Genomic DNA, 26,359 nt, shown 5'->3' on the forward strand with positions numbered 1-26,359 from the left:
CCCGACAAACAAATTTCTCTGCAGCACCTGTGGAAGAGCCTGTCACTCTAGAATTGGCCTTTATAGCCACTCCAGGCGCTGCTTCACAAACCACTGACCACCTCCAGGCGCTTATCCATTGTCTCTCGAGATAAGGAGGCCAAAGAAGTCTAATTGCTGTAATAGGCACACTGTGAGGTCTGGCTAATAGTTTACTTTCTTGTTCAATCTATCTCTTTTGAGATGGTATTTGCTTATAACTGTTTTATCAGGTGCAAATGTAACAAAGGCTTCATCTGTGATGCTCTGAAGTGTGATGATCCATCATTAAGGCCGCCTATTTCCACCTCCATAACGTCACCCGATTCCATCCCTGCCTCAGCTCATCTGCTGAAACCTTCTTCCATGCCTATGTGACCGTGACAAAGGTAAACAATCCCTCTTCATCCTTTTCGACCTTTCTGTAGCCTTTGACATATTTGACCATACCATCCTCCATTGTCGTTCAGCTGGATGGGACTGCTCTCACCTTATTCCATTCTTATTTATCTAAACATAGCCAGAGAATCTCTTGCAATAGCTTCTCTTCCTGCTCCTGCACTGTTGCTTCTGGTGTCCCCCTATCCTTAGCCTTCCCCTTGGCGACATCATCCAAAAGCACAGCATTAGTTTCCAATGTACGCTGATGATACCCAACTCTACCTCACCACCACCTCTCTCGACTCCTCTCCACTGTTGCTAAACTATCAGACTGCTTATCCGACATCCAGTACTGGATGAGCAGAAATTTTTCCAATTAAACAGTGGGAAGATTGAAGCCATTGTTTTCGGTCCCCGCTCCAAACTCCATTCCTGAGCTACTGAGTCCATCTTTCTCCCTGGCAACAGTCTGAGAATAAACCAGTCTGTTCACAACCTTGGAGTCATATTTGACCCTGAGATGAGCTTCCAACCATACATTCGTACCATCACTAAGTCTGCCTAGTTCCAGCACCGTAACATTGCCCGACTTCGCCCCGTCTCTGCTCATCTGCTGCTGAAACCCTCATTCATGCCTTCGTTACCTCTAGGCTTGACTATTCCAATGCACTCCTGGCTGGTTTCCCACATTCTACTCTCCATAAACAAGAGGTCATTCAAACCTCTGCTGCCCGTGTTTTAGCTCGCACCGTCTCGCTCACCTATTACCCCTGTGCTCGCTGACCTACATTGGCTCCCGGTCAAGCATTGTCTTGATATAAAAATTCTGATCCTAGTTTTCAAATCCCTGCATCACCTCACCCCTCTCAATCTCTGTAATCTCCTCCAGTCCCACAACCCTCCAAGATATTTGCATTCATCGTCTAATTCTGGCCTTTTCAGCATTCCTGCTTTTAATTGCTCCACCATTGGTGGCCATGCCTTCAGTTGCATAGAACCTAAGCTCTGGAATGCCTTCCTTATACCTCTCTGCCGCTCCACCTCGCTTTCCTCCTTTAAGACATTCCTTAAAACCTACCTCTCTGACCAAGCTTTTGGTGATCTGACCTAATATCTCCTTATGTGGCTTGATGTCATATTTGTTTTCAATGCTCCTTTGGATGTTTTATTATGTTAAAGGCTCTATATAAATACAAGCTGTTGTTGATGGACATCCTAGGTGCAAGACTGACTAATATCTATCTATATAATATGAATATCTATGTACAACATATGATTTCATAATTCTTCCGGTGTAGCATTTCATTTTTATGCAACATTTAATCAGGCAAAGATCTAAATTTATCCAATGTATTTTCCATTTGACTGAGATATAAAATGTAATCTACTTCAAGCAAAGTTCTTCCTGTTTATTGGTTGATATAAAATTAATTTGGATCTACCCACATATTAATTTGTTATAAAGGATTGTTAGTAAGGAAAAACCTAGTCAGTACAAATAATCAAACTGCACAAAAAATAATTCCAAAACCTTATTAACACTACAGCTAGAGTATTGAGTGCATTTTTGGGCTCCATGCTTTAGGAAGGATGTTGAGGTAATAAACAGGCAATGGCACAGATTCACTAGGATGCTACCTGGCATGAGGAAATATAAATATATAGAAAAAGTTAAGAGTGAGGCGGTTTTCACTAGAACAGAGAAGATTATAAGGTGATTTGATAAGAGATATTTAAGATTATGCAGGGATGAGACAGAGTAAATAGAAACAAACTGGCCGAGAAATTCTGCGCCTGTTTTTTTGGGCATTACGAGTGCCCTTAGAACTCCCAAATGGCATCCATGGTGTGCGTGCACACGTGTGTGGGAAACTGCGCATTCTGCCATATTGGTGAGGAGTGCAAGCGCAGTAAATGTCTGCTGGAAGTATGCAGACCAAGGAGATCATAATGTCAATCAGCATGCAATGCTGATTTGATGCCAGTGGTGCCATTTTGGAGCTCAACGCTCCAACTAATGCCCTCTCCTAACCTCATACAGCAGAACATGCATTCAGCAGCAGGAAAGACTCCTCACCAGCTATTTAAAGGGATCATCAACTATTTACACATTAGTTGCTGGTTGGTTCCTTCCGGCTGGTGCCATGATTCTACAAGTGTTTGGTGCTTTCTATAGTTGTTTCAATTTGCAAAAGTTTTCAGGGAGGGGTGTGGCGATATTGACGGACTTTTTGCTGATTTCAAGTCTTTTGCACAAATCAGCTGCTCCCAGAAATGGATGCACTAGCTGGCTTTTCCCCTTGGAATACAGTATGAATTGGAGAATGAATAGAGGTCATGCAGAGCAGGACAAGCTGCTGGAAGAGGGACAAGGAGGGGGAGAAGGGCTCTCAGCAGGTGGCCATATCCTAACAAGACCAATTCTCCTCCCTGAATCTCAGCAGCAACAGTGGATGAGACGTCTGCACTTCAGTGAGGACATTCTCACTGACATCTGCCACAACTGCAACCTCAGTGCAGGGCAAATAGCACATTGTCAGTGGCTATGAAAGTTACCTGGTGATAAACCTTTATGCACCTGGCTCTTTCAAGCTGGATGGAGCTGGAGATAATTGCAACATCTCGTAGTTTGCCATCCACTGTTGCATAAGGGAGGTCACTGAGACTCTCTATTAAATAAGAGCTAACTACATTTCATTCTCTCTTGCCAGACACAAGCAGGTGCAGCGACTACGCAGCTTTGCTAGGAGTGCAGGGTTCTCCATGGTGCAGGGTGCCATTGACTGTATGCGCATTGCTTTGTGGACATCGCATGCCAACTCTGCCCTATACTGGAAACAAAAGGGATTCCACTCTGTCGAACTCCAGCTGGTGTGTGACCATACGCAGTGAATCATGCAGGTCAATGCCTGGTATTTTGGCAGCAGTCATGATGCCTTCATTCTGTGGCAGTATGCTGTGCCAACTGTATTTGAGCCACCATGGAAAACCAAAGGGAGTTACTGGGCGCCAAGGGGTATCCATCAATGACATGGCTAATAAGCGATAAGCACAACCCATGCACGGGTACGCACCACGCCTACAATGAAAGCCATGCTGTCACATGAAATGTGATAGAGCAGACCATTGGCGTGCTGAAACAATGCTTCTGCTGCCTGGACTGCTCTGGAGGAGCCTTACAGTACTCAGCAAAGTATGTATCAAGATTTGTGGTGGTCTGCTGCATGCTGCACAACCTCACCTAGACAGCCCCTTTCTGCCCAGGCTCTCTGTGATAGTGCGATACTAGTAACCATAATCCCAATTCCCCATTCGCCAACAGTCCCACACCTTTCCTGCCTTCTGTCACTGACCATCACAGTGTCTGCTTGGCCACAATGCAGAAATAAAAGCCACTGTAAAATAAATATTCCAAACTAAACTTATAAATGAAATCATGCCATATTGCACACAAATGTCAATTAATCACACTGGTATATTCCCTTAATACCTGTCTTCCATGTGCCTTTGCTTGTCCTAGTATTCCTACACAGTGCTGCCGTAGTGGCTGGTAGAAGGCTGCTGATTTCAGTGGAGAAGAGTGCAGATGGCCTTGGAGGATGATCTCGAGCAGCTCTGGGTCTAGAAGGCCTGTCTGTGGACTGCACCATCTCGACATGGGTGGCAGCAGTCTGGGCTAGCTGGCTGACAGACAATGGCAAGGGCACAGGCAAAATGCCAAGGGTGAGAGGAGGATTGCTGTCTTCCTGAGAGAGAACAGCAGGTTTGTGCTCTAGGGAGTCACTGCCACTCCTCTAGGGCAGCACCTCAGCAATCCTAGTAATCTGCTGGAGGGCAGATAGCTCAACTGTTGTGACAACCTGCAAGCCCCTTTCCAGACCATAATCTACAGCTATGATGGCAGTAATCTGAGCTTGCATGACAGCAGTCTGAGTTTCTACTGCAACACTCAGGCATTGGGTGGCTGCTGCTTGTGCTGCAATGGAAACAGTGATATCGACCATCAGATGCTGCATCATGGTTTGGGTCCAAAGTTTGTGAATGGAGTTGGCCATCACTTCCATGGTGGAAAAGATAGGCTTCGAGCTGTGAAAAGTCCAGTTCCCAGTTGGTGCCAGATTCCTCCATGCTCCTTGACATTGACCACAGTCTTTCTGGCAGGTTTTCCAATGCGCCAAGCATTTCATTGTTCATACACATTAGTGTTCTTCTGTAAGCTGACCGATTGAAGTCCTCATCTGAGTTCTCTGCTGTAGAATACATGTGTGACCTCACCATCCTGCGAGCTAGCATCTATGCTATCCTTGCCCAATGCCTTGGCTGCAGTCCACTCATGCCCAGTGTCTCATCATGTGCAGATCCCACCTCTAATCTATCCTCTAAGATATGTGCAGTGTCAGTATCTGAGCTGGTGGCTGACAGCGTGAAATCAAATGAGAGTCCTATGTCTTCATGATCACTCTCTTCTTGGTGTTCCCTGGGTTTTGGTGAGGGACGAAAAGTACATGTTTATACCATTTGCATCTTGTAAATCAAAAGAGAGGGTGGGATGAGGGTGAAGTGGAATGTGAGATGGAGGGTTAGGTACGAAGATACCTTCATCCTCAATAGTTTCAACTCTGCCACTGGCCACCGCCTCAGCAATGGGTGTCCCAATAATGGCCAGCATTGTCTCTCCTACATGTGGGGTTAGAACATGTAGCCGCACTTGGCCTCCTCTTGTTAGCTCCTGCTGTCTCCAGTTGTGCGCCACCTTGTCCTGTAACAAAGAGGGAAGTGAGTCAGTGAGGATCCTGCAATCTGCTTGGATGATATGGCTATCATGGTGGAATAGCTGATAGTTTGTGCAATCTGTGTGATGTGGGTGTGAGGTTTGCAGAACTGATTGATAGAGATTGATGGTAGGTGAGTGATGGGAGTGTGGTCAATTGAACAGTGTCTGAGGCTGGTGGTGCAGTTGGTAAGCTATGATGCGTTTACTGAACTTGACTACTCATGAGGTCATTGAGCTTCTTGCGACACTGCATCACTGCATCCAGAGTCTCGAGGTTTGACTCCTGGTGCTGACTTCCATGGATATCTGCTCCCACTGCCTTTTCAGCCTGCGTCTGTAGGGCCTCTTGGCCTCCTGTGGATATAGGACATCTCTTCTATTTTCCACCTCCTCCACCAAGGCCTCCAGTGCAGCATGTGAAAACCTTAGAGCCCACTCTCCCCCATATTGTGCCATATTTCACTATTTCCCAGGTCAGATTCATTTCCTGCACGACTGCTGATAGCTGCTTCCGCCACAATGCAGCTCCCTTTTAAGAGGCGTAGTCCAGCTTTAAGTGGTGCTAGGAAGTTATGACTTTGGGCCCCTTGCTGAAGCTTGCAGCCAATTAACAGCAAAGTTAGCACTGTCTCAATGCAGCAATCATTCAAATGAGCAGGCAGCACAAGATTGGCATGCTGCCTGGATTACATTGAATAATGTAGGCAAATGTGAGGTCATCCACTTTGGACATAAAAAGGATAGAACACAGTACTTCCTAAATACTGAAAAGCTAGAAATGGTGAAGGTCCAAGAGATTTGGGAGTTCATGTCACTAGCATAGGGTAAATAAGGTTAAAGAGTTAAATGTGTGGCTCAAAGATTGGTGTGGGAGAAGTGGGTTTTGCTATATGGGGCACAGTCCTGGGGAAAGAGGGAGTTGTACCGTTGGGACGTTCTTTACCAGAATTGCGCGGGGACCAGTGTCTTGGTGAGTCGTATAATTCGGGCTGTAGAGAAGGCTTTAAACTATATAGGGGGATGGGGCTTCATGTGAGGAGAGATTTGGAAAGTTAAAGAGAAAGGACAAGGCAATAGTGTAGGGTAGCAATAAGGGTCATGGTAACCAGAGTGTGATAAGAAGGGATGGAGCGTACAAACATAAGAGTGCACCAGCAAATATGGACGGAGTAGGGAATAATGGCTTTAAACTAACAGAGAGGAAGGAGCGTTCAGGTGAAGGGAGATTTAGAAATACAAAGATAAAATTTCAGGCCATCATTTTCCAGTCCTCACTGGATACAGGTGTGGCGCCGGAGGATTGGAAAACTGCTAAAGTTGTACCTCTGTTTAAAAGGGGAACGAAGGATAGACCGAATAATTACAGGCCAGTCAGTCTACCCTCAGTAGTGGGCAAATTATTGGAATCTATTCTGTCATTTAGAAAGGCACAGGTTAATCAAGGATAGTCAGCATGGATTTGTTAAGGGAAGATCTTGTGTGACCAACTTGATCGAATTTTTTGAAGAAGTAACAAGGAAGATAAATGAGGGTAGTGCAGTTGATGTGATCTACATGGATTTTAGCAAGGCTTTTGACAAGGTCCCCCATGGCAGACTGGTTAAAAAAATAAACTCCCATGGGATCCAGGGAAATGCAGCAAGGTGGATACAAAATTGCCTCAGTGGCAGGAAACAAATTGTTGATGGGTGTTTTAGCGACTGGAGGGCTGTTTCTGTCGCATTCTGCAGGGCTCAGTACTGGATCCTCTGCTTTTTGTGGTATATATTAATAATTTGGATGTAAATGTAGGGGGCATGATTAAGAAGTTTGCAGACGGCACAAAGATTGACTGTGTGGTAGATAGCGAGGAGGGTAGCTGTCGGCTGCAGGAAGATATTGATGGTCTGGTCAGACGGGTAGAGAAGTGGCAAATGGAATTCAACCTGGAGAAGTGTGAGGTGATGCATTTGGGGAGGTCAAACAAGACAAAGGAATACACAATAAATGGGAAAATACTGAGAAATGTAGAGGAAGTGAGGAACCTTGGAGTAAATGTCCACAGATCCCTGAAGTTAACTGGACAGGTCAATAAGGTGGTTAAGAAGTCATATGGAATCCTTTCCTTTATTAGCTGAGGTATAGAATATAAAAGCAGGGAGGTCATGCTGGAACTGTATAACTCATTGGTTAGGCCACAACTTGAGTACTGTGTGCAGTTCTGCTCACCTCATTACAGAAAGGATGCCATTGCACTAGAGAAGGTACAGAGGAGATTTACGAGGATGTTGCCAGGACTGGAAAAATGCAGCTATGAGGAAAGACTGGGTAGGCTGGGGTTGTTCTCCTTGGAACAGGGAAGGCTGAGGGGAGATTTGATTGAGATGTACAAAATTTTGAGGGGCCTGGAAAGAGTGGAGGTGAAGGGTCTATTCATCTTAGCAGAGAGGTCAGTGACGGGGGAGCATAGATTTAAAGTAATTGGTAGAAAAATTAGAGGGGAAATGAGGAAAAACCTTTTCACCCAGAGGGTGGTGGGGGTCTGGAACTCACTGCCTGAAAGAGTAGTTGAGACAGAGACCCTCAACTCATTCAAAAGGAGTCTGGTTATGCACCTCAAGTGCCATAATCTGCAGGGCTACAGAACAAATGCTGGAAGATAGGATTAGAATAGGTGGATTGTTTTCGGCCGGCATAGACACGTTGGGCCAAATGGCCTCTTTCTGTGCCTTAAATTTTCTATGATATCAATGTGGGTAAAGACAAGCTGAGTGGGACAGAAAGAGACAGAGAGTTTAACAGTAATAGTGTATCAGAGAGTAAGGTCCATGCAAGGAATAGCTGTGAAAAAATAAATTTGAAATCACTTTATCTGAATGCGTGGAGCATCCGAAATAAGATAGATGAACCAGTGGCACAGATAGAAATAAATGGTTTAGATCTAATCGCCATTACAGAGACATGGTTACAACGTGACCAAGGTTGGGAAATAAATATTTCAGGTTTCACAATATTTCAAATACATAGGCAGAATGGAAAAGGAGGAGGCTTAGCACTGATAATAAAGGATGACATAAGGACTTTAGTGAGAAAGAATCTTGGCTTCGAAAATCAGGAAGTAGAATCCTGGGTGGTGATTAGGAATAGCAAATTGGTGGGAGTAGTTTATAGGCCCCATAACAGTAGTTATACCATTGGACAGAGCATTAAACAAAAAATATCGGCACTTGTAACAAAGGCAATGTAATAGTTGTGGGGTCTTTAATCTTCATATAAACCGGACCAATCAAATTGGCAAAGGTGATCTGGAAGATGAGTCTGTAAAATGCTTTCATGACCATTTCCTGGAACAATATGTTGTGGAACCAACTAGGGATAAAGTTGTTTTAGATCTAGTTGATCATTAGATCAATGAGGCAGGATTAATTAGTAATGTCATAGTAAAAGATCCACTGGCAAACCGTGATCATAATACAATTGAATTCCACATTAAGTGTGAAAACAACATACTCCAATCACAATCAAGAATTTTAAACTTAAACAAAACCAATTACATAAGTATGAGGGAAGAGCTGGCTAAGGTTAATTGGATAAATAGACTAAAAGGTATGGCGGTAAATAAACAGTGGGAAACATTTAAAGAAACCATTCAAAATGTTGAACAAAAATACATTCCAATGAAAAACAAAAACTCAGCACGAAAGATCTATCCATGCTAATTAAGGATTGGTTAAGGATAGTATTAGATTAAAAGACGAGGCTCACAATGTTGCAAAGAATAGCAGTAAGTCTGAGGATTGGCAGTGTTTTAGAAACCAGCAAAGGGCCACCAAAAAGTTGACAAAAAGGGAAAAAATAGAATGAGAGTAAACTAGCCAGGAATATCAAAACAGATTTTAAGAGCTTTTACAAACATAAAAAGGAAGACAGTAGCTAAAGTAAACATTGGTCTCTTCGAAGCAGAAATTATCATGGGGAATGAGGAAATGGCAGAGACATTGAACAGATATTTTGTGTCAGTCTTCACAGTAGATGATACAAGTTACATACCAGAAATACAGGGTAACCTAGGGGCTAATAAGAGTGAGGAAATAACGGTAATTAATATCAGCAGAGAAAAAGTACTGGAGAAAATCAAGGGACTAAAATCTGACAAATCCAGGACCTGATGGCCTACACCTTAGGCTTCTAAAAGAGATAGCTGCAGAGATAGTGGTTACACTGGCTATGATTTTCCAAAATTCCCTAGATTCTGGAACAGTCAAGAAAGTAGGGAGAGAGAAAACAGAGAACTACCGGCCAGTTAGTCTGACATCAGCCATCAGGAAAATGCTGGAATCTATTATTAAGGATGTCCTAACAATGCACTTAGAAAAGCACAGTATGATTAGAACAAGTCAACAGGGTTTTACTAAAGGGAAATTATGTTTGACAAATTTATTAGAGTTTTTTGAGGATGTAACTAGTAGCGTTAAAAAAGGGAAACCAGGAGATGTAGAATACTTGGATTTCCAAAAGGCATTCGAGAAGGTGCCACACAAAAGGCTGATACAAAACATAAGTTGAGGTGATATATTAGCATGGATAGAGGATTGGTTAACGGGCAGGAAGCAGAGAGTAGGGATAATTGGGGCATTTTCAAGTTGGCAGGCTGTGACTAGCGGAATGCTGCAAGGATCAGTGCTGGGGCCTCTGGTATTTACAATCTATATTATTGACTTAGACAAAAAGACAGAGAGTAATGTATCTACGTTTACTGGTGATACAAAGCGAGGTGGGAATGCAAGCTGTGAGGAGGACACAAAGAGGCGGAAAAGAGATATAAACAGGTTAAGTGAGTGGTCAACAAGGTGGCAGATGGAGTATAATGTGGGGAAGTGTGAGGTTATTCACTTTGGTTGTAAGAATAGAAATGAAGAATATTTTTTAAAAGCATGAAACTTGTAAATGTTGATGTTCAGAGAGACTCGGGTGTACTCATACGAGAAACACAAAACGTCAGCATGCAGGTACAGCAAGCAATTAGGAAAGCAAATAGCATGTTGGCCTTTATTGCAAAGGGATTGAAATAGAAGAATAAAGAAGTCTTGCCACAATTGTACAGGGCTTTGGTGAGACCACACCTGGAATACTGTATGCAATTTTGGTCTCCATATTTAAAGACGGATATACTTGCATTGGAGGCAGTACAGCAAAGGTTCACTAGATTGGTCCTTGGGATGAGAGGCTGAGTAAATTGGGTTTATATCTCTGGAGTTTAGAAGAATGAGAGGTGATCTCATTGAAACATTCAAGATTATGAAGGAGCTTGACACAGTTGTGATGGAAATCACATCTGTCAAATGGAAACATATTAATTTCATCATATGGAACACTACTTGAACCTTCTTTACTGGACATTGCACATAACTTGTTTAAAAAAACCACAGACCTGAACAGCTGAAACCATGGTTGCACATTTGCATTCTGAGAGACAGTTGAATAGAGAGACAATGGGAATGCTCCCTGATTCAATTAGTGAGAAGGATTTTGCCAATTGTGATGATCAAAAGACATTGAGAGCCACTGACTTTGTAAGAGACAAACCTCCCCCCCTCACACACACACACTATGTGTCTGGAAGACTCTGAAGTCCAGCAACCCTCTGGGAAGTTGCTATTTCAAACAGAGATGGTCACATGACTTACCTGCTGGCCAGACTGGGGACTGTTTGAATTGTGCCTCACAGAAAGGTAACAGACTGCAAGTTGAGAACCAAGGAGGAAGGTCTTCGCTGTCTCCCTCTCTCCCTCAAGCAAAGTCTTAGGGACCCACGGTAGCAGCTTAAGCCTCAAGACAGAGCACCTCTTGAGTCTTCTGGTACTGGAGAAGCAAGTCAGAAATTGTGCAGCAGGGCCCAGCAGGAACTCCGAGACTGTAACTTCAATTGAGAACACTGTATCAAGGACATGACCATCCAGTAACCGAATTCTATTTATTGCCAACCCTACTTCAACCCCCTAATTCTTTCTTCCTCTCTGTATCTATTTGTGTGTATGTTTCTCTAGTGTGCATGCTAGCATGGTTGTGTTGCATATTTTAATAATTTTTAACTGAGTTAGAGTGATAAGGCTAATAAACTTGCATCTTTCCTGTTTAAACCTGAGAAAACCTGACTGGTTCATTTGCAGTTAAAACTAGAATGCAGTGAGCAAAGAACACACTGGTCGGGGGTGGGGGGAGGTGGGTGGTAAGCTTAAATCACTGTGTTTTAAAAGATAAACCCTGTTACGGCCAAACCAGGAAAGGGGCAAGAGGGGAGCCTGAAACCCCTTCCTCACCTGGTCGTAACAGGGTAGATACTGAGATGTCGTTACCCCTTGCTGGGGAATCTAGAACAAGGAGGCACAGTTTCTGGATAAGGGGCTGATCATTTAGGACTGAGATAAGGAAAAATGTCTTCACTCAAAGGGCTGTGAATCTTTGGAATTGTCTGCCCCATAGGGTTGTGGATGCTCCATCATTGAATATATTTAAGGCTGAGATAGCTAGATCTTTGGTCTCTTGGGGAATAAAGGAATATGGGGAGCAGGTGGGAAAGTGGAGCTAAAATCATAGAAAGTTTATGGCACAGAAAGAGGCCACTTGGCCGATCGTGTCTATGCCAGCCGAAAAATAATTCACCCAGTCTAATCCCATCTTCCAGCATTTGGTCCGAAGTCCTGCAGATTACGGCAGTTGAGGTGCATATCCAGACTCCTTTTGAAAGGATTGAGGGTCTCTGCCTCAATTAGCCTTTCAGGCAGTGAGTTCCAGACCCCCACCACCTCTGGGTGAAAAGGTTTTTACTCATCTCCCCTCTAATCTTTCTACCAATTACTTTAAATCTATGCACCCTAGTCACTGACCTCTGTGCTAAGGTAAATAGGCCCTTCACCTCCACTCTATCCAGGCCCCTCAAAATTTTGTATATTTCAATCAGATGTCCCCTCAGCCTTCTCTGTTCAAAGGAGGACAACCCCAGCCTATCCAATCTTTCCTCAAAGCTGCATTTTTCCAGTCCCGGCAACATCCTCGTAAATTCTCTCTGTCCCCTCTCTAGTGCAATTATATCCTTTCTGTAATAAGGCGAACAGAACTGCACACAATACTCAAGCTGTGGCCTGACCAATGAGTTATACAGTTCCAGCATGACCCGACCCAACCACCGGAATATAATCAACTTTATTGAAGAGGTTGTGCTCTACCTTGGATGGAATCGCTCACTGCAGACTAGTGCAGAGCGTTTCCCGCCTTGACGTCCTGGCTGTCACTGTGTTCGACCCGGCCCGCCCCGAGCCCAAATGCTCGACCCAGCAGAGCGACCCTACCCAAACCCGACACGTCGTCGGGTTCGGGTAGGGTAGCCACGCTCGACCACACTTCCTCTACACTTCTCAGTATTTTGCCATTAATCGTGTATTCCTTTGCCTTGTTTGACCTCCCCAATGCATCACCTCACACTTTTCGGGTTGAATTCCATTTGCCACATGTTTGCCCATCTGACTAGACTATCGATATCGTCCTGCAGCCTACAGCTATCCTCCTCGCTATCTACCACATGGCCAATCTTTGTGTCATCTGCAAACTTCTTGATCATGCCCCCTACATTTATGTCCAAATCGTTAATGTAAACCACAAAAAGCAGAGGACCCAGTACTAAGCCCTGTGGAAGGCCACCGGAAACAGCCCTCCAGTCGCAAAAACATCAGTCAACAATTACCCTTTGTTTTCTGCCACTGAGCCAACTTTGTATCCACCTTGCTGCATTTCCCTGGATCCCATGGGAGTTTATTTTTATGACCAGTCTGCCATGTGGGACCCTGTCAAAAGCCCAAAATCAGCCATGATCATATTGAATGGCAGAGCAGGTTCGACAGGCCATATGGTCTACTCCTGCTCTTATTTCTTATGTTCTTATGTAGCAGAAACAGAAGATTATCAAAAAGGCTGATAGAATGCTGGCCTATATGTGGAGGACTAGAATTCAAGAGGATAGAACTTATGCTACCGCTAAACAAACCCTGGTTAGACCATACCTGGAGTACTGTGAGCAGTTCTGGGCACCATACCCTAGGAAGGATATATTGGCCTTGGACGGAGTACAGCATAGATTAACCAGAATGACACCTAGACTCTAAAGATTAAATTACAAGGAAAGATTACACAAACTAGGGTTGTATTCCCTGGTATTTAGAAGGTTAAGGTGATTTGATAGAAGTGTTCAATACAATATGGGGAGCAGAGAAGGTAGATAGATAGAAACTATTTCCACTGGTAGGGGAATCTAGGAATTGAGGCCATAGTCTAAAACCTAAAGCCAGACATTTCAAGAGTGAAATTAGGAAACATTTTGACATGCAAAGGCTGGTAGAAGTTTGGAAATCTCTTCTGTAAACAGCAATTGATGCTAGGTCAGTTGTTACCTTTAGATCTGAGACTGATAGATTTTTGTTATCCAAAGTATTAAGAGATATGAGGCAAAGGCTGGTACATGGAGTTAGATTGCAGATCAGCCATGATCCCATTGAACAGTAGAACAGCCTCGAGGGCCTAAATGGCCTACTCCTGTTCCTATGTTCTTCTGAACAGGCGTAGGTTAATCGCACATGCGATCCTCAGACTTGTTTGCAGGGGCTATCCAATTTAGCCCCCAGTATTTCCAGTGCTTGAGGAGTCTAGAACAAGGCAATATAGGCATAATTTTAAATGTGAGAGATTTAGGACAGAGAACAGGGGTACATCTTTTACACTTGTGAGACACTAGAATGAACTACTTCATACTTGAATCTCTCCAATCAAGTTTCTATCCCTGCCAAAACACTGAAACAGTCCAAAACAAAGTCACAAATTACACCTCCCATGACTGGGGTGCATTATCCCTCTTTATCCTCCTAGACCTTTTTTTAATCATTCATGGGATGTGGGCATCACTGGCTAGGTCAGTATTTATTGCCCATCCCTAATTGCCTTTGAGAAGGTAGTGGTGAGCTGCCTTCTTGAACCGCTGCAGTCCTTGGGGTGTAAATACTCCCAAAGTGCAGTTAGGAAGGGAGTTGTAGGATTTTGACCCAATGACAGTGAAGGAACAGCAACATAGTTCCAAGTCAGGATGGTGTGTGGCTTGGACGGGAACTTGGTGGTGTACCCATGCACCTGCTGCCCTTGTCCTTCTATGTTGTAAATGTCGCGGGTTCGGAAGGTGCTGTCGAAGGAGCCTTGGTGAGTTGCTGCAGTGCATCTTGTAGATGGTTCACACTGCTGCCACTGTACATCGGTGGTGAAGGGACTGAATGTTGAACGTGGTGGATGAGGTACCCATCAAGCGGTCTGCTTTGTCCTGGACAGTGTTGAGCTTCTTGAGTATTGTTGGAGCTGCACCCATCCAAGCAAGTGGTGAATATTCCATCACATTCCTGACTTGTGCCTTGTAGATGGTGGACAGACAGTGGGAAGTCAGGAGGATTTACTCGCCACAGAATTCCCAGCCTCTGACCTGCTCTTATAGCCACAGTATTTTTGTGACTGGTCCAGTTCAGTTTCTGCACAATGATAACCTCCAGGATGTTGATAGTGGGGGATTCAGCGATTGTAATGCCATTGAACATCAAGGGGAGATGGTTAGATTCTCTCTTGTTTGAGATAGTCATTGCCTGGCACTTGTGTGGCGCGAATATTACTTGCCAGTTATCATCCCAAGCCTGGATGTTGTCCAGATTTTGCTGCATCTGGACACAGACTGCTTCAGTATCTGAGGAGTCATGAATGGTGCTGAACATTGCATAATCATCAGCGAGCATCCCCATTTCTGCCGTTATGATGGTGGGTAGGCCATTGATGAAGCAGCTGAAGATGGTTGGGCCTAGGATACTACCCTGAGGAACTCCTGCAGTGATGCCCTGGGACTGAGATGATTGACCTCCAACAACCACAACCATCTTCCTTTGTGCTAGGTATGACTCCAACCAGTGGAGTGTTTTCCCCGATTCCCATTGACTCCACTTTTGGTAGGGCTCCTTGATGCCATGCTTGGTAAAATGCTGCCTTGATGTCAAGGGCAGTCACTGTCACTTCACCTCTGGAGTTCAGTTCTTTTGTGCATGTTTGAACCAAGGCTATAATGAGGTCAGGAGCTGAGTGGATCTGGTGGAACCCAAACTCAGCATCAGTGAGCAGGTTATTGCTGAGTAAGTGCCACTTGATAGCACTGTTGACAACCCCTTCCATCACTTTGCTAATGATCAAGAGTAGACTGATAGGGCGGTAATTGGCCAGGTTGGATTTGTTCTGCTTTTTGTGTACAGGACATACTTGGGCAATTTTCCACATTACTGGGTAGATGCCAATGTTGTAGCTGTACTGGAACAGCTTGGCTAGGGGCACGGCTAGTTCTGGAGCACAAGTCTTCAGTACTATTGCTGAAATGTTGTCAGGGCCCATAGCCTTTGCAGTATCCAGTGTCTTCAGCCATTTCGTGATATCACGTGGAGTGAATCAGATTAGCTGAAGACTGGCATGTGTGATGCTGGGGACCTCAGGAGGAGGCCGAGATGGATCATTCACTCGGCACTTCTGGCTGAAGATGGATGCAAATGCTTCAGCCTTGTCTTGTGCACTGATGTGCTCAGCTCCCCCATCATTGAGGATGGGAAGGATTTGAGGAGCCTGCTCCTCCTGTTGGTTGTTTAACTTTCCACCACCATTCATGACTGGCTGTGGCAGGACTGCAGAGCTTAGATCTGATTCGTTGGTTGTGGGATCGCTTAACCCTGTCTATCGCATGCTGCTTCCACTGGTTGGCACGCAAGTAGTCCTGTGTTGCAGCTTCACCAGGCTGACACCTCATTTTGAGGTATGCCTGGTGCTGCTCCTGGCATGCCCTCCTGCACTCTTGAGCCAGGGTTGGTCCCCCAGCTTGATGGTAATGATAGATTGGGGATGTGCTGAGCATGAGGTTACAGATTGTGATTGAATACAATTCTGCTGCTGCTGATGGCCCACAGCGCCTCATGGATGCCCAGTTTTGAGTTGCTAAATCTGTTCGAAATCTATGCGATTCAGCACGGTGGTATTGCCACACAATACAATGGTGGGTATCCTCAATCCTCTCTGTGCCTTTTGACATAGTCGACCACACCATCCTCCTCTAACACCTTTCCACCTTTGTGCAGCTCAGTAAGATTGTCATCACTTGGTTCCACTCTTTCATCTCTGATCGGAGCCAGACCTTCTCCAAGAATGGCTTCTCTTCCCATCCCCTCACCATTATTTCTGGAGTCTCCCAAGCATCCATCTTTGGCCCACTCCTTTTCTTCATCAAAATGCCATCCGGTGGCAACAGTAGCCATGCACATGTGGTCAGCTTCCACATGTATACTGATGATGCCCAGCTTTACCTCTCTCACCCCTGCTACTGCCTCAGTGTTGCCAAACTGAATGTCTAACATCCACTTAAGCATTTGGAAGAACAAAGCCATCCTCTTTGACCCCATTAGAAGCTTCAGACCTTTGCAACTGATTCTACCCCTCCTTGCAACAGCATAACCTCTGACTCAACATGACCAATGTCGCAGTGAATCTGCTAATAATAATAAAAATAGAACGATAACCTGCACTTCCTGTCTGCCATAGTATGCTTCCCATATCATGTTTTGGTTATCACAGTTTGGTGTTACATTGTGGCGCCAGACTTTGACTTGCTTGCACTTTGGTTTCACTTTTGAATGCCTCAGGTTTCATACTCTCTGGGCTAGAAATTTGATTATACCATGCCCTAAAAATGCAAGTGCTGGCTGCCCACTTCCTTCTGCTGACTTTCCCAATTTACAACATGAATGGGGCAGTAGGCAGGCGAAAATTACACCAAATGTACCGTATACTTGATGAAAATCATCCAGAGTGTAATTTGTGTTCTTTCAATACCCAATGTTTGAACTCTTTATTCAGGGTCACATGTCTTGTGGATGTTTCTCACTCGGCCTAACATCTAGTGACTGTCCATACTGTATGTATGATGAAAATCATCATTTCTGAACCCTCTGCCCATTTGGCATTTCAAGCAACCCTCAAGTAATCTCAAATGCAACTTTTCATGTGAATTCAGCAAAGAGCTTTTCACGCCAGTTTTTCCTCTCTGCTCCTGAAGACATTGGCTCTATGCTGAGATAATTTCACAGACATTCGTTTCCTTCATCCAAATAACTATTTTCATGCCCAAGTCTTGACGGTCGGTAGGCTATTTGGCCATGCAGGACAACACAGCTGATCTTTCCCATCCTTAGTATGTGAGTAGTGGAAATCCAATCATCCCACGTAACTCAGCACAGAGAGGGAAATTGAACCTGGACTTCCCGCACTCAGCAATTCACTGGTTAAACCAGTCAGCCATGAAGGGATTTAATAAACAATTCCAAACAGCAGTAAGACTAACTACTAAAAGTTACGCAATTTCATGGAAGATTAAAAGTTCCTTGGGTATTGCAGACTGACATATGCTCTCACATCCATGGAGAGTGGCAATATTCAAAAATTTGAACAAAAGAAAAACATTGAAGGGGTGTAGGAGAAGGTAAGGTTTTAGGATGAATGTAAAGTGCTCTTCAACTGAGAAATAGTGAAAATGAAATCCCAAGTGGGGTACCCTAGCTTTGGTTTACTATCCAGGGTGTAAAGGTAAGAAATAATGAAAATAAACAGAAGTTCACTTACACACCTGTTGACTAATCTCAGCATGGTGCTGATGGTGACAGTACAGGGATCTGTGACACAGACTGTCATTGTTTCCTTACACTACAATGATAACTGGTACTTAGCAACAAATTATCAATAAGATCTCTTAAACGTGCAGCCTCAAATTACATTTTGATAGACAACTTTGAAAGAGAACCCTTTTCTCTTCTTTGATCCTCATCCATCTTATGGTTCGTTTTTTTAAAGTGCTAAATATAAATGTTTAACCAAACTCTAAAGAGAAATTGTGTCTCTCTCATGTAGGAAATTAAAACTTTCTGACTTGCATCTTATTTCCCAATTTGTGGTCCTCATGGGGATCTGAGAACTACTTATCTCAACCCCTGCTATTCTGTCTTCGGTTGCTGGGTTACCATTTGTATAAATAACTATTGCAAATGTTAATCTACTATGTCTACTCTTTCATTACCAGATGTGAAGGTATTATAAAATGTCACTCAGTATTCATGGCATTAATCTGCATAAGCACCCAAGAGAGCAGCATTTTAAATAACATAAATTGCATCTGATAAGTTTTCTGCCTTTTTGCTCATCAGCTCTGAATAGGTTAATCATTCTGTACAATTGGCTACATTGCTGCCAACTCTTCCCATCACTGGGGTATTACCCCTCTTGTGGCTGTTAAAATAGGCAATAATTCCACAGTGAAATTTATTCCATTATGTGCAAACAGGTAATTGGAAGTTATTGGTTAGCTGTAAGCTGAATGAGGACTTGACAGTGTTTTTAAAATTGAAAGTCAACAAAAAAAATTCAATGCATTTCAAAGGGCAATATAGCTGTTTGAATGGTTCCATTTACAATTTCCAGTCAATTTCATAAATTTAAACTGAACCAGAAACCTCTATGCACTTGGGTTAATTGTTTCAACAGATTTATCTCTAAACAAATTACCTAGATTTGAAACTTGCTTAACCCTTTGAGGCTTATAGTAATAGCATTTCTGCACAATCTTAAAAAAATAATGCATTATAGATATCAGACTTCTATTTTTTCCTCAGGCCTCTACACCAGTTCATTCTCTTCTTAACTTTGCTCTCATGGTGCTCTATAATATTGTAGATTTTGACATTTTGTCAAACAACAGCTATGAGTGAATGCATTGTGCAAACTGACGTTAAGGTTTTTTTTAAAAACTCTCTAAAACTGAAAGATTCAGCATGCTTGTCCTCTTTTTCCATTCCTCTATCAGTGTATCTTGGCTATAATAATGTCAATCATGGCTCAATTTGTCTTTTAAAAAGACCTTTTGATGAATATGAAACCCAGCTCCCAAATAACAATTAAAAGCCTCATTGCAGGTTGTTTGGGTCAGTGGCTCATATGAATAATTTTCACAACAATTATTCTTTGCTTCCTCTGCAATGCTTGTTTGTTTAAGAGCAGAAGAACGTAACAAGCATGAATTACAGCTCCTCGAGCCTGCTCCACCATTTAATAACAGGGCTCTTATACTCCAACCGTCTTGCAATAAAGTTTAACATATCATTTGCCTTCCTAATTGCTTGCTATTGTTAACCTTCCATGATTTGGGTACTCGGACTCTGTTTCAGACAGGTGGTAAGAGGTGTGGGTGGTTCCCACTGAACACCTCCCAACTGACCACAATCGTGTTGTGTTTAAAATGATGAGCTAGCCCAAGTGTTTATAGGGTCAAATAAACAGACAAATTACAGGTTTTCTCGCAGATTTAAAACAGAAGATGAATTATTTATTGAACAATATTAATTCCCCAAAATGTTTGCAACACCACTCATGCGCACATTTATTCTCATATGCACTCTCAAGAGAAGATAGATAGAAGGTAAAAGGTAAGAGTTTAGGGTGTGGTTAGTGTTCGTGGTTTACAGTAAACCTGTTAAATCTTCTTAGTAGGACAGTCTCTTTTAAAGGTGCAGGCCTGGGGTTGTAGTCTTGAATTTGAGGTGTTGTAGATTTCAGACTGGAGGTGGTGGTCACTTTCAGTTCTCTGCTGAAAGTTGATGTGTAGAATTAGCAACAGGGCTTTTTCTTCTTTAGGCTGGATCTTTCCACAGCCCCTGGCTGGACTGCCTTCTCCGTGATGTTGCTGTAATCTCCCTATTCTCTCCAGAGGATTCCCTTTTAAGGTCAAAATTCCATCAGAGTCTCTGTTAGTTGACACATGGTGTGACAACACAATGGATCAGTGAATTCAAAGACATTTTAATCTTGCCCTGTTCAATGGGTTTCACTTTTCATTACTTCTACATTAATTAATGATTGGATTTTGTGGCCTTAAAGGGATACAACTCCATCTTAGCAGAATAATACGTTGTGCCATACATGGCACTCCCGTCCTTGACAACAGTGGGGTAGAAATTGGACCATGCTGCATTCATTTTCTGGGTGGAAAATGGGGTCAAAATGGATCAATTTTGTGGGGCTATGTCCTGCATCTTAAACATGCCTGAAATACATTTGACCCCATATTGGGTCAGACAATTTTTCAGGTGTCCCTGACAGTCATCTAAAACAGGCAATAAGCTTGTGTTAAACAGGGGTGTAATGCCTGTTTTGGCACTATTCCTGAAGTTGTGCTGTTCTGAGTGCAAAAGGCTCTGCGCCCACTGTGCTTAGGTTTTTCTACCATGGACGCAGCCTCACTTTCATGTGGAATCAAGAGGAGCAGGAGTGCTCCTCCTGGCTCCACTGCACTACTGAGGGCCCTCAACTAGCTGGGATTGCCTGTCCCCATTCCCGCCCCCGCCCCCGCCCCACGCACTCTCCTTCCTCCTTTACCGCCACCCATCCCCACCCTGGGACTTAGCAAGGGCTGCTGCTGGCAAGGCAAATGGTCCAAACATTAACATGCCAACTCTTGCAAATTTATTATGAGAGACATGATTTCTCAGCAAAGTTTAGTCTCTCCTGGTCTGTGAGGAAAAAAACAGCAAGCAGAAAAATCGGGACTCAACATGGGGAAGTTATTCATCGATTCTCTGAAGCATCCCTGAAAGTCATTCCGTGGGCTGTAAGGGCCCATGGAAAAACCCCATTCCCAGCGGATGGGAGGAAGAGGCCAGCCTCTGAAATGAAGCATGCGTGACTGGAAGTGAATCAGGAAGTCAGCAGCAGGAGTGTGGTACCTCACATATGAATACAGTGCCAAATTATGTTCAATGATCTCATCAGGGCAGGAAAGGTGAGTGGCATCCTACATTCAGGTGCCAACCCCCACACTCTGACGTCCCCAGCATTCTCCTGCACAACACTCCTCAGACAAACTTGCAGCTCCACCTTTCCCTCTCTCGCCTCTCGAGGCACCTCCTCACATCCTCATTTGAACAGCCAACATTGACATTCACCTTCATCTTATTGCCATCTCATCCATCCCTCACAGTCACCATTCACAAATGTTGTCATTCCATCCTCTCTAAAATTCAATTTCTCTCATTCACAACTCTCTGCTTTCTCCTTGCAGAAAAGAGTGCAGAACATCAAGGAGAGGCAGAGAACTGAGGGTGGTCCTCCAGTCATAGCCACCTTAACCACTGCAGAGGAAGAGGATATGGAGATCAGCAGAGTTGTGAAGTGCACGGCCTTTGGAGATGGGAGAGTCCCAGATCCCTGGTGACAGAACTAGGTATCATACAGACATAGGGCACACAACACTTACTCATCAGGGCAGGAGTTCCTCAGGGTAGTGTCCTGGGCCCAATCATCTTCAGCTGCTTCATGAATGACCTTCCCTCCAACATAAGGTCGGAAGTGGGGACATTCGCTGATGATTGCACAATGTTCAGCACCATTTGTGACTCCGATATTGAAGCAGCCCATGTCTCGCAGCATGACCTGGACAACAACAAGGCTAGGGCTGATAAGTGGCAAGTAACATTTGCGCCTCACGAGTGCCAGGCAATGAACATCTCAAACAAGACAGAATCTAACCATCTCCCCTTGATGTTCAATGGCATTGTCATCACTGAAACCCCCATTATCAACATCCTGGGGGTTACCATTGAGCAGAAACAGAACTGGACCGGCCACATAAATACTGTGGCTGCAAGAGCAAGTCAGAGGCTGGGAATTCTGCAGCGAGTAACTCACCTCCTGTCTCCCAATGCCTGTCCACCATCTACAAGTCAGGAGTGTGATGGAATACTCTCCACTTGCCTGGATGGGTGCAGCTCCAACAACACACAAGAAGCTCAACACCATCCAGGACAAAGCAGCCTGCTTGATTGGCACCCAATTCACCACCTTCAGCATTCACCACCTTCACCACAGTGGCAGCAGTGTGTACCATCTACAAGATGCACTGCAGCAACTCACCAAGGCTCCTTCCAAACCCACAACCTCTAACACCTAGAAGGACAAGGGCAGCAGACGTATGGGAACACCACCACCTGCAAGTTCCCCTCCAAGCCACACACCATCCTGATTCGAACTATATTGATGTTCCTTCACTGTCGCTGTGTCAAAATCCTGGAACTCCCTAACAGCACTGTAGGTGTACCTGCACCACAAGGACTGCAGCGGTTCAAGAAGGCAGCTCACCACCACCTTCTCAAATGCAATTAGGAATGGATAATAATGCTGGCCTAGCCAGCATGCCCACATCCCATGAATGAATAAAAAAAGTCACCAGTAACTGAAATATGATCAGCTGGACATTGATGTCTTTGACTCCTTTCCCTATGTCATGCCTAATTCATGCCTTTCATTTCCCACTAGTCCGTCGAGCATCCCACTGGAGCTGGTCCGGGAGGAGGCCAAGGAGTTCTCCGAAGAGCGTGCGCACTTGAAGAAGCACCATCACACCACTCATGCACAATTCTGTGCAACAGTTTTTGAAATCCTGCCGATGTCAGTAACAGATCCCTGGAAGGAGCCAGAAACAAAGAAATTCAAGGCTGCCGTGACCTTGACAGCAATGCAAGCCCACTGATACACTTGGAAGGAGGTTGTGGATGTCAGCAATGACTTGCTGAGATAAGTCTGAGTCTCCTGAGACACCGTTGCTCAGGTATGTTAAGGCAGCTTATCCTCTTTCTGTATAGCCTGTGCTGGGGGTATTGCCTCCTTTGGGCTGGCACTCTGTATCCATCCCCTCTATTCTGTGGAGCAGCAGGTTGCTGAAGAGAAAACAGCTGCTGCTACTGGTGATGCTCCTGTTGCTGTTGGTGTTGCTGGTACTGCTCCTCTTGTTCTTTGTCAGAGGTCCAAAGTAGAGCTGCATAAACTGTTGCATGCTGCTATGAAGGCTGACCGTAGGGAAGTTCAATTAAAAGTCAAAAAGTATAAGACAGCAGAATTTACCTCCACAATGTTGGAAATCACCTCCAAAGCACTGAAAGCACACACTCAAAACAATTTCTGTTTGGAAAAGTCTTTTACCTAGGCAAGGAAGCAATTGTCTTGTTTCAGGTTTTAAAGGCTTTCCAGCCTCTCAATTTCACAACCATGTCAATCCCCAAATGGCTCCTGTCTTGTTGACCCAGGTGAGTTTCAGACAGCTGAGGAAACCCTTGTGCTGGCAGTTAAAGCCAGAATGCAGGGTGTTATGACTGAGGTGGGAGGAATGCACTGTCTTTTCTAGTTCCACATTTCCACACGTCACAACATATATTGAAATCTTTACCCAGTTACCGATACAGTAAATCATATACTCCACTCTTTATCCCCAAATAAAATACACCAATCAGGTTTCTTGAATTAACAACAAAACTATTAGTTTATTATAAAACAAGACTTATCCAGTAATCAAGCAAAGCATCAACACACAGATTGAAATCTGAAAATTCCCTTTTTAAATACCGTTCCCCTCCCCCCCACACACACACACATACACACCTGCTAACTGAAAAACTAAAGAGATTTTCTCTGCAGAGCTCTTTAACAAAATAAAAATGAATACTTTAGCCAAATACCTTTGAAGAAAAAAGGATGTGGAAGGATGTCAGTTGTCCCTTTTGGTCTGGTGTCTGGGTATACAGAGACAGATGACTGAGATCTTTTCTGCAGCAGTTCATTTTGGAGATGTTGAGAAGTAGTCTGGTAGGCTTTCCAGGAGAAATGTGGCATCAGGGGTTTTAGCTATCCTACTCTGGATTTGCAGGTTTTTCAAAGAGGTAGAGAAAGAGGAGCTGACACACTGGATTTTTCCAGGTCTCTTAGAGAGGTGCAGGAAAGATGAGCTGGATGTTTCTCCTTTGGTAGGTTGGTCACCAACTGCTTTTCAATACAGTCCATATCCCAACTGAAGCAACACAGTATCTCAAAAGTGAAACACCAAACACCAAGTCAGAACCTCCTGACCATCATAAATCTTGACATGTTGCTTCTCTTGTAAACATCTTCCCCAAGTCAACAAGTTTCTGTTGTTGAGCTTAAAGCATGTGATTTTCAGTAAAGGTTGTTTTCAAACAAGACCTCTCAGTGACCCTTGTAAAAAAACATCCTTGGAGTCTTTTCAGTTTTCTCAAATAAACCAACATCCACAATTCTAACACAGGAATCCTCAAAAAAAATGGAAGCACTTTCATAAGAAGGATTACATTTGCTTTCAATTTCCCAGTTACATATTTAATTCTCTGACACACCATCCCCACAGGGGTTTCATATGTGCTTACAAACGTGCACCAGTTAAATGTGGAAGTTTTTATTATTCTCTCGTGGGATGTGGGCGTTGCTGGCTAAGCCAGCATTTATTGCCCATCCCTAATTGCCCTTGAGAAGGTGGTGTTGAGCTGCTTTCTTGAACTGCTGCAGTCATTGGGATGTAGGTACACCAGCATTGGTGTTAGGGAGTTCCAGGATTTTGACCCAGTGACAGTGAAGGAACAGCAATATAGTTCCAAGTCAGAATGCTGTGTGGCTTGGAGGGGAACTTGCAGGTGGTGGTGTTCCCATGCATCTGCTGCCCTTGTCCTTCTAGGTGTTAGAGGTCGCAGGTTCGGAAGGTGCTGTCGAAGGAGCGTTGGTGAGTAGCTACAGTGTATCTTATAGATGGTACACACTGCTGCCACTGTGTGTCAGTGGTGAAGGTGGTGAATGCTGAAGGTGGTGAATGGGGTGCCAATCAAGTGGGCTGGGCTGCTTTGGCCTGGATGGTGTCGAGCTTCTTGTGTGCTGTTGGAGCTGCACTCATCCAGGCAAGTGGAGAATATTGCATCACACTCCTGACTTTTGCCTTGCTGATGGTGGACAGGCACTGGGGAGAGGTGAGTCACACGCCACAGAATTCCCAGCCTCTGACCTGTTCTTGTAGCCACAGATTTATTTGGCTGGTTCAATCCAATTTCTGGTCAATGGTAAGCCCTAGAATTGTGATAGTGAAGGATTCAAGGGGAGATGGTTAGATTGTCTCATTTGAGATGGTCATTGCCTGGCACTTGTGTGGCATGAATGTTACTTGCCACTTATCAGCCCAAGTGTGGATGTTGTCCAGGTCTTGCTGCATCTGGAAACAGACTGCTTCAGTATCTGAGAAGTCACGAATGGTGCTGAACATTGTGCAATCATCAGTGAACAGCCCCACTTCTGACCTTATGATGGAGGAAGGTCATTGATGAAGCAGGGGAAGATGGTTGGGCCTAGGACACTACCCTGAGGAACTCCCGCAGTGATGTCCTGGGACTGAGATGAGTGACCTCCAACAACCACCTTCCTTTGCGCTAGGTATGACTCCAACCAGCGGAGAGTTTTCCCCCCCGATTCCCATTGACTCCAGTTTTGCTAGTGCTCCTTGATGCCACACTCAGTCAAATGCTGCCTTGATGTCAAGGACAGTCACTCTCACCTCACCTCTGGCATTCAGCTCTTTTGTCCAAGATCATCCCACTGGAGCTGGTCCAGGAGGAGGCCAAGGAGTTCTCCTTGGGTTCCTGACGTGCCAGCATTTTTTGATGTTTTAACCCCCCACATGAACCCACACCCCCCTTGCAAGTTATGATTCTGCCCATTGAGTCTGGAGTGTTCCACTTTTCCTATTTTAGATGTAATTTTGGGGACATAAATCTGCTCAGACACAGAGTTTTTGAAGTGCAAAAAGTGGAGAGCTGGTTTGTGCAATGGGTTAGGCTTTGGTCATTTATCTTTAGAACCTGATCTTTAATCCAGCCTTGATACAATGGCCTTGATGCTGCATAGAAATAGGCATTTTGGCCCAACTGGTTCAATGCAGTGTTTATGCTCCACAAAAACCTCCTCCCACCTTATTTCATCTAGCCCCATCAGCATATCCTTCTATTCATTTTTCTGTCATGAATTACGATCATTATCTGGAATACACTTCTTGAAAGAGTGGTGGAAGCAGATGCAATAGTAACCTTCAAAAGAGAAATGGCTAAATACTTGAAGGGGAAAAATTTTACAAAGCTAGGGGAAAGAGCAGGGAAGTGCAACTAATTGGATATCTCTACCAAAGAGCTGGCACTGGCACAATGGGCCAAATGGCCTCCTTCTGTGCTATATAGC

General features: G+C 44.2%; 1 protein-coding gene across 2 annotated transcripts in view; it reads right to left on the reverse strand.

Annotated features, from left to right (window-relative positions):
* Window positions 1–26,359, reverse strand: part of LOC137377073 (protein RIC-3-like) — a 103,128-nt gene that overhangs the window by 65,135 nt on the left and 11,634 nt on the right. Inside the window, exon 1 of one of the 2 annotated variants that reach the window (XM_068046322.1) lies at window positions 10,840–10,896. The exons of the other annotated variant lie outside the window; for it this stretch is intronic. The gene's annotated coding sequence lies outside the window, so the exon portion shown is untranslated. Of the gene's footprint in view, window positions 1–10,839; window positions 10,897–26,359 lie in introns of those variants that run through there. 2 annotated transcript variants of the gene reach the window in all.

Source organism: Heterodontus francisci, chromosome 14, assembly GCF_036365525.1.
Source record: "Heterodontus francisci isolate sHetFra1 chromosome 14, sHetFra1.hap1, whole genome shotgun sequence".
NCBI classification, from domain to species: domain Eukaryota; kingdom Metazoa; phylum Chordata; class Chondrichthyes; order Heterodontiformes; family Heterodontidae; genus Heterodontus; species Heterodontus francisci.